This window comes from Bombyx mori, chromosome 3 (genome assembly GCF_030269925.1).
Source record: "Bombyx mori chromosome 3, ASM3026992v2".
Taxonomy (NCBI): domain Eukaryota; kingdom Metazoa; phylum Arthropoda; class Insecta; order Lepidoptera; family Bombycidae; genus Bombyx; species Bombyx mori.
The window spans coordinates 11,811,687-11,820,716 of record NC_085109.1 but is presented as its reverse complement, the minus strand read 5'-3'; positions in this window follow the sequence as shown (position 1 = coordinate 11,820,716).

Below are 9,030 nucleotides of genomic sequence, written 5' to 3'. Positions count from 1 at the left end.
TCATTCATTCATTCATAAAATAAATCATTCATTCATTCATTGGGTTACATTATTGGAGTTTCAGTAAGGATCCCTAATTTTTTTGAAAATATAATAAATATAGCCCCCGGGATAGCGTAGCTTTCCAACAGTCAAAGATTTTTTTAAATCGTTTCAGTAGTTTCGGAGCCTATTCGAAACAAACAAACAAACAAACAAATCTTTCCTCTTTATAATATTAGTATAGATATAGATAGGACCGGAGACGAGAGCAGGTGCTTACGATATGAAGCTATAAGGATTACTATTAATGGGTTAAGGGGATTGCAAATGATTATGATCCGTTACGTTAGCCCTATTTTTATTTTAGGTATATCTTAATAAACAAAAAATTATTGCTTAGGTGGGTGGACGAGCTCACGGCCCATGTGGTGTTAAGGTACTACTGGAGCCCATATAATCTACAACGTAAATGCCGCCATCCCCTTGAGACGTGGCTTCTAAGGTCTCAAGTTCAGTACAACGGCTGCGCCACCCTTCAAACTGAAATGCATTACTGCTTCACGGCACCACTCCTACCACCAGTAATTACACAAATTATAATTTTGCGGATTTCATTTATATTATACGATATTATCCTCCTTGACTGTGGAACTCAACGTGAACATTTGTTAAATACGTATTTCATTAGAAAAATTGGTACTTGCCTGCGGGATTCGAACACCGATGCACCGCTAGATACTAATGCACTGGACATCTTATCCTTTAAGCCATGACGACTTCTTTGACTCAGTATGTTGGTAAGGAAAATTTTAGGTTCGTATTGGTATTTACCCACAACCCTATCCATTTCCAAGTAGCCTCACGGTTTGGTTTGCAAGTTGCAGCCGTTACCCCAATAAATTGAAACCCCACCTTATTTTTAAGGTGGCGTTCGGGCTGCGTGTACAATGGTTTCTGGTAGGTATTTAACATCACAGAACTCTTATTTCGATACCCTAAATTCAAATTCATTTATTTCAATTTCAATATAAGTAAACGTTTTAATTGAAAGTCAAAATAAGCTTTACGACTCTTATAACTTGAGACACTCGATCGAAATCTAAGTTGTACTGTATAACCATTGTATCACCCTTCCCACTGGAATACACAACTGCTTCGCAGCACAAGTAGGATGGTAGTACCTATCCATACGGCTTGCCACAAGTAAAATTAAGTTACTACTTTACTTAATTTTTTAAGTGAAACTTCTTTAGAATCGTTGTGATGTAATTTCAAACTCGATGAAACGAAATGAAACGAAACGAAAAAAAAAGTGTGCCGCGATTGGCTTGCCGAAGCGGCTCCGAGCGGCGCCGATAAATCACGAAGCGCTCCACACGGTCTCGCGTCCCCGACTACTTCAGTATGTTTTTGATGTCCGTGCACGTTGTCGTGGCTCTCGGAGTGCCCTGAGATACTTTTATTTCTATTTAGTTTGTTATCAACAGATGTTGCTGCACGTAAATTCAACAATTCCTGAATCGCGGTGAGGGAATGTTACACTTACCTGGCGTAGGGATACCGTGAGCATGCAGGCGGTACCCCCAGGGTGAGGCTGCTGCATTGCACTGTGGAGTAGTGTGGAGTGGTTGACCCTTGCGATTATTTTTATTTTTTATAAGTTTCACATCTACCGTGTGTGACTTGCACACACACACTTTTTTTTCCAAGTTTATCTAGCATGAAAATTGTCGATGTTTCGAATATTTTAGTGTGACAAGGACACGGTCTGATAACGACCGCGCAATATTTATTTTTAATCACAAAATGAGTTTGATTAAAAACGTCCCGCTTACGCTAAATTCTAACGTTATTAAAATGATTGCTGTCGCGAATTTCATCGCGTTCGTATTTAATTACAGGGTATGGTTTGTTACATCCTGAATAAACGAACAATTTCTTCGTAGCTTCGCCCGCCACCGGAGTAGAGTTCATCCATATTACCTGGAGCCACTGCGGTCATCGACAGTGCGTTTCCAGAGGTCTTTTTTGCCACGTAACATCCGGCTATGAAATGAGCTCCCCTCCACGGTGTTTCCCGAGCGCTATGACATGGCCTTCTTCAAACGAGGCTTGTGGAGAGTATTAAACGGTAGGCAGCGGCTTGGCTCTGTCCCTGGAATTGCTGAAGTCCATGGGTGACGGTAACCACTCACCATCAGGTGGGCCGTATGCCCATTTGCTTACAAGGGCAATAAAAAAAATATAACTAAAATTCAATCATATTCACTATAATTTTAATGTGGATAATGGTATTATTATAAGATAGGGGTTGTCTGGCTACTAAATAAGTGATAATATCTTTTGCATACTAAGCCGGGATTTTAGAAACCTTTACACCGCCATCTATCGAGGGTTGGTGCGAACTAATCAATTATCCTAACAAACATTTTTGTATTAATTACATATTTGCAAATTTGATAGAAGGTATGTCGAATTGTGAGCCCGCATTGTAAGCAATACCCACCTATTCTAGTTTAATGGGTGGGCAACCGTTGTACAATATAATTGAGACTTTACCGTCATGTCTGTATTATAGGTAAGTGGTGAGATTCATGTTGGGCTGTGCACTGGGTTCATTACGTCCAGGTGAGTTATGGGCTGGTCTACCGAGGCAAGTTATCAATTAGGACACGAACACTTTTTTGTTTCCCCATCTTGTCCAGTAAACAAAATAATTTAAATCTTTGAAAACTAGCGTTGTATTGTTTAAATAGAAAAACTATTAAAGTAGTCAATTATTAGGTAAAATAGGTACGTAGGCCTTTCTGTTAAATAATCTATGGTTCCCTGACATGACATGACAGCTTACTAGGGTCGTTTTCAGATTTCGGGCCAAAAGCGAGTTATTTGATTTAATTCTCATAACCTTAATGTTACCGTAATTATAATTTTTTTTATTGCTTAGATGGGTGGACGAGCTCACAGCCAACCTGGTGTTAAGTGGTTATTGGAGCCTATAGAAATCTACAACGTGGATGCGCCACCCACCTTGAGATACAAGTTCTAAAGCCTCAGTATAGTTACAATGGCTACCCCACCCTTCAAACCGAAACACATTGCTGCTTCACGGCAGAAATAGGCAAGGCGGTGGTACCTATCCGCGCGGACTCACAAGTGGTACAGTAAATTTGTTGTCATGACAACAGGCACGTGGTTCTATAACTATATATTCGGAAACACTGATAAATTAGGAGTTATACATTAAAAACTACCCCGAATCTCATTCGTATCACTGGTTCGAAATTCAAATTCTAACTTGTTTGCTATTTTTCCAGTAATGCGTGTTGAAATTCGGCAATTTTATTTAATTAGTATATAATACAATAATAAAGAAAAACTAACTGGATATTAGAACATTATTATAAACAAAAGAAGTACGACTTCTAAGCTTTTAAAAAAGTTCCTATTTAAATTTTCATCCCTATTGGCGTTATCAAATGCGAAATGTGAAATATAAATGAATATTATATAATATTATCAATAAATGAGTGCTTGATTTGATTGTGATGAAGAATTTTTTATTCTGAACATGCCTAAATACAAAAAAATATGTAAAATTAGAGAAAGTTTCAATTCATGAAATAGTTACTTTTTTGGTTACGCAAAATTGAAAACGACTCACTAGGGTTGACAAATTTTTTGGCTTTGATAATTAATTATATTTTTTACGGGGTATTTTTGTAACACTTTGTATATTAGGTAAGTTGTAACCAATATGCCGTTGTTAGAGCACCCTGAGCCAAGTTCGTGAGAAGCAATATTCGGGATAGAGCTTCTTGGAAACTTTTGTTTGTAAACTATTGAGCTTTTTTCGCACACAGAAAGTCTTCTATACGTTTCTTTGTATTTATTGGAGGTAGTTCTAAGACTGTACAATTGTTTGTATCAGTAAATTGATGATCATCATTGTCTCGATTCATAAACGTCTTCCATACTAACAATACAATAGCGAAAGTAAATCTGTTTGTTTGTCACGCTTTTACATCTTGATTAATCAAACGATTAGCATCTTTAAATTTTTTATACTCATTTTCTGGGATATAGAAACGAATTTAGGGTACCTTTTAAACAGAAAAAAAACTACTACTCCGTAGGAATTCTTCTGTTTTCTACATCAAGGTTGAGCTAAGCCGTATTTAAAATCTAATTTTGTACATTTGTTTTTCCGTATTAATCTGTGGTACACATATTTTAAATGTTACATAGTCTCATAATAATAAAAGATAAGCAATATCAAACTGCAGATATTCCTTTGAAGCATGAAAATTCTGAGTATGAATTTTTATTTATTTTTATTTTTATTGCTTAGGTTTGTGGACGAGCTCAGGATCCACCTGGTGTTATGTGGTTACCGGAGCCCATATAGATCTACAACGTAAATGCTGCCACCCGCCTTGAGATATCATCAGTTCCAAGGTTTCAGTATAGTTACAACGGCTGCCTCACCCTTCCAATCGAAACGCATTACTGCTTCACGGCAGGAACAGGCGTGGTGGTGGTACCTACTCGTGCGGACTCACAACAGGTCCTACCACTCGTAAATATCACGATTTATGCTTAATGGTGAAGTATTGTTACAATCACAATCACATTTTCATTCCTTGGGTTTAAAAATTTATTCTATTTCGGAAGACTTTTGAGATGAGTTCTCAATTGCATTGGCAATACTTAAAATTGAAATGTATCACCGCAGAAATTGAGAGCGTGCTATCCATTTTATACCGTATGTTCCATGGGGAGTGCTTTGAGGAATTGTTCCATATGATCCCTCTATCTTCTGCTTACAATCAAACCTCCCGCGATTCCATTCATCCATACTACCTGGAGCCACTGCGTTCATCCACAGTGCGTTTCGAGATATCTTTTCTGCCACGTACCATCCGTTTCTGGAATGAACTCCCCTCCGCAGTCTTTCTCGAGCGTTTTCATATGTCCTTCTTCAGACGAGGCCTGTGGAGATTATTCAGGCGTGAACAGCGATTGGACTGTTCCTCCTTGCTGACTTCAATGAGTGACGGTAACCAATTACCATCAGGTGGGTTGCATACTCGTCTGCGTACAAGGGCCATAAAAAGTGCAGTAGTTTAAAGGGCTGGATTAGAGTACCTGTATATAATGTGAACTGCTTAGTATCCAAAAAACGTAGGTTCAGAGTTTTCCGAGACTGACTTGAAAACAGACTAAGAGCTTTTATCCCTGAGGCCAAAAATTCCGAAAGTAGCCGATCCGAACTTTCTTTACCGATAGTTTATGAGAGCTCAAATACTTAGCTACTAACTTACCTACATCTAATCCCAATGTATACAAAATTACTATTTGGTACTTACTTTACTTCAGCAAGTGAAAGACGCTTTTTTTTGGTGAACATAAATTACGATTATTTTTTTATGGCTTAGATGGGTGGACGAGCTCACAGCCCACCTGGTGTTAAGTGGTTATTGGACCCCATAGACATCTACAATGTAAATGCGCCACCCACCTTGAGATATAATTTCTAAGGTATCAAGTTTAATTAGAACGGCTGCCCCACCCTTCAAACCGAAACGCATTACTGCTTCACGGCAGAAATAGGCAGGGTGGTAGTACCTACCTGTTTGGACTCACAATAGGTCCTACCACTAGTAAAGGTCCAACTACCAGTAACATGAAAAATTTGAATGAAAATGAATGAATTTTTTTTTATGGGTCAGATATAGATACAGTTATTATTTCGAGCAAAAGACCGATGCTTTTGAACAAATAAAGGAATGTATATGTATATGTATCATTTAAATGCTTTTTAAAAGCGTTGTGACAGATTACTTCAGTCACTAGCATGGTATTAGACGAATTAATATTGATGTAAGCAATTCGTATCATTTTTAGGTTTCTAAAAATGGAAGACAACATTAGGATAATTAGTATTTGACAATTGATAATTATTGCACAGGGAAATATAAATTTTAATACATTTTAAATTATTTAACGGTAGACAGCGGCTTGGCTCTTCCCCTGGCATTGCTGAAATCCATGGGCTACTGTAACCACTCACCATCAGGTGGGCCATACGCTCGTCTACCAACTAGGGCAATAAAATAAAAAATTAGGAGACAGCATTAAATTGTTGACAATGGGTGGATTTATGCCTATTGCCAAAAAGCGATTATTTAATTACCCTTATAGACAGAAGAACTTACAGCCCACCTGATAAGTAATTCAATAAATAACAATTATGATTACTCATATTAGAATTTTACAAACAAGAATCTATACATAAAAAGGCAATCTATACAAAACAATTCACATTTTCTCTTCTGAAAACAAAAGAAAAAATGTAATACATGATTTTAACTCTTCAAATGCAGGCTTTATGGTCGAATTTCGACTACTCGGCTAACAATAGTATAATTATATAGCTCTAATAATAATATAACATTGGTAACGAGCCAATCATATTTGGCACTGAAAATGTAAGCGATATCTCAACGCGGGTACTCAATTTCATACAATTATGCTCAATTGTTTGTATATTAGGGACATCCATTATCCCCAACAAACAATATTTCTTTGTTGTAAAAATCGTATCGTATCGTGCAATTATGATCTCTTTGGCATCCAGATAATTAATTACCAGTTGACTTCGAAAACGTAAAAACACCGGAATTCAAAAGCTGCTTCTAGGACGAGAGAATCAGTTTTCTTATGAACAATTTCGATGATGAGTACTCTGAGGTATTGTCAGAGGTGATCCCTTCATTTTAGTTTACGACTGATCACTTACCACGGTGCCATTAGGCTTTGTAATGAACTCACCTCAGCGCTGTTTCTATAGCGCTATATCATGTTCTTTTTCAAACGAGGTTCGAGAAGAGACTTCCGCATTGAGACATGTCTGGACTATGTACTCAGCAGTGCCGATATTCATGAACATAGGTAACTAGTTACCATTGGGTGGGCCATGTACATGTCCCGCTAAAATGGCATAAAATAGTAAAATAAGAGAACAAACTCAACTGCGAGAAGTGCCAGCTTTAGCAATTATTGATGTTATAAACCAATTTTCATTAAAAAACAAACAAAAAAAAAACATTATTATGATATATGAGTCGACTATTATCAAAGCCGGCAATCTGACTTTTGGATAATTATTGGTAAATCAGAAAAACGAATTATTGACTTTGTATTCCATTGGCAGTCACAAAACTCTTCGGAACGACATCTTAGATAAATAACAGGTTAACTATTAACTTTTATTTAATGCAGGTTTTGAACCGTATTCTTTGAAGAAGACGATTATATTCAAATCAATCTGTATTGACATATCAATAGCATATTTTTGTCCAAATGCACAGATTGCCACGTTTGATAATAGACGACTCATATATAAGATAAAAAATCTTTTTGGTATTTGAAAATCTAAATTTTATCTTAAATGTAAATCGAAAATAATCGTAAAAAAACGAATATCGTGGAACCAAAAATGTATGAGACACCAAAAGAAGAAATGATAAGTCCCTCCTTATGGCAGGTAACAATGAATATACTAGAGGTGATATAACCCAAAGACCCAAGGTTGAAGTGAGATGGCCAGTCGAAAAACTCACGCGAACTTCCTATGCAACACGATAAGATTACTAGACCACATCTCATCAATAGTCCCACATCAATAAATAAATAAATCTCAAGGGATAAGGCCAAGAAGAAGAAGAAGTTAATAATACTAAAGCGTATCGTGATCTTGCTTGGGCACATCCTGCTTTTTGCTACTGGGAAGTAGATATATGATGCCCTTTGAAAGATGATATAAATTATTTCTCTGCTTTCCGTCAGATGGGTCGCCAGTTCCTCCACTCAAAATGGTATGATAAAATAACAAAGTTTTTGAAAAGTACTCATTATTCCATAGAAATAGTAATTTTTATAATTGAAAATTAAATCAGTGTGCAGCAGTGGTGGCTTGGCACCATCTAAATGAATCAGTCTAGTCAACTACACCGAATAATATTCAAGAACGATAGAGGATTTGTATGCTTTTAATCCGCATAAGCTTTTGTTAGTAATAAAACGATTTATTGACTCATAACGTTAGCAATACGGACGTGGCGTATCGTTATTGTGGTCTAGGGACTTTGATAATATCCCATACACAACAAGCCGCGCCGTTGTGACTTAATTATCACAGAGCCATGTTAATGTACGGTTCTTTGATAAAGGGAATTGTTTATTATAGTATGACCTAAAAGGGGCAGACTTATTTACACAGCAGAGAGAGATAGAATATACATACTTTTTTTAAATTATTACTTCAGTAAAAACCGTACATTTTGTTCGTATGAGTATTAAAAAATCTAAGTTAGAAACTTAAAAACCTAACGCATTAGTATCTGAATATTTATTGGTTTTTTTTTTGGTATTTTCCAAATGCCCCCAAATGCTTGATGCAAAAGCTATAAATCAGCAGTTCTTTGATCTTGTTCGATATGTTTATTGGACACCAAAATATAATTAACATTAAAAAAACCTGTAAACAAGCAATACACGGTATTATCGCTAAAAGCGATCTCTTTCAGACAACCAGAAAACAGTAATTTAATAACAATATTTTACCATTAATAAATTCCAGACCACAGTCATTTATAATGTGGTTGAATTTGTTGAAAGTTTGTTATCAAATGACTGTTTCAACAGATCCCATCTAATTTCAGACGCTCTGAAAGTCAGTCTCTGAATCCCAGAAGCGACTAAGCGAGTCGTTTGAGAGTAGGTTTTCACAAATATTTCTCGGTTATGTCAAGCTTCATGTCACAAATTCCATTGGACGGTGAATACGGAAGCATCTCTTCTAGTATGCCCTTCGTGATGTTTTTTCACATAATACATTCCTTGCCCCTCCCTATCTGTCCACTTTTTTTTTCCACAGGAGAAAATCGCCGGATCACCACCCGCGCGGCACGTGGGGTATGTGGGAGTTGAACCTCACTAAAAACTTCTGCCTCTCACAACCGGCGCCCTACCTCGGACCGGGCC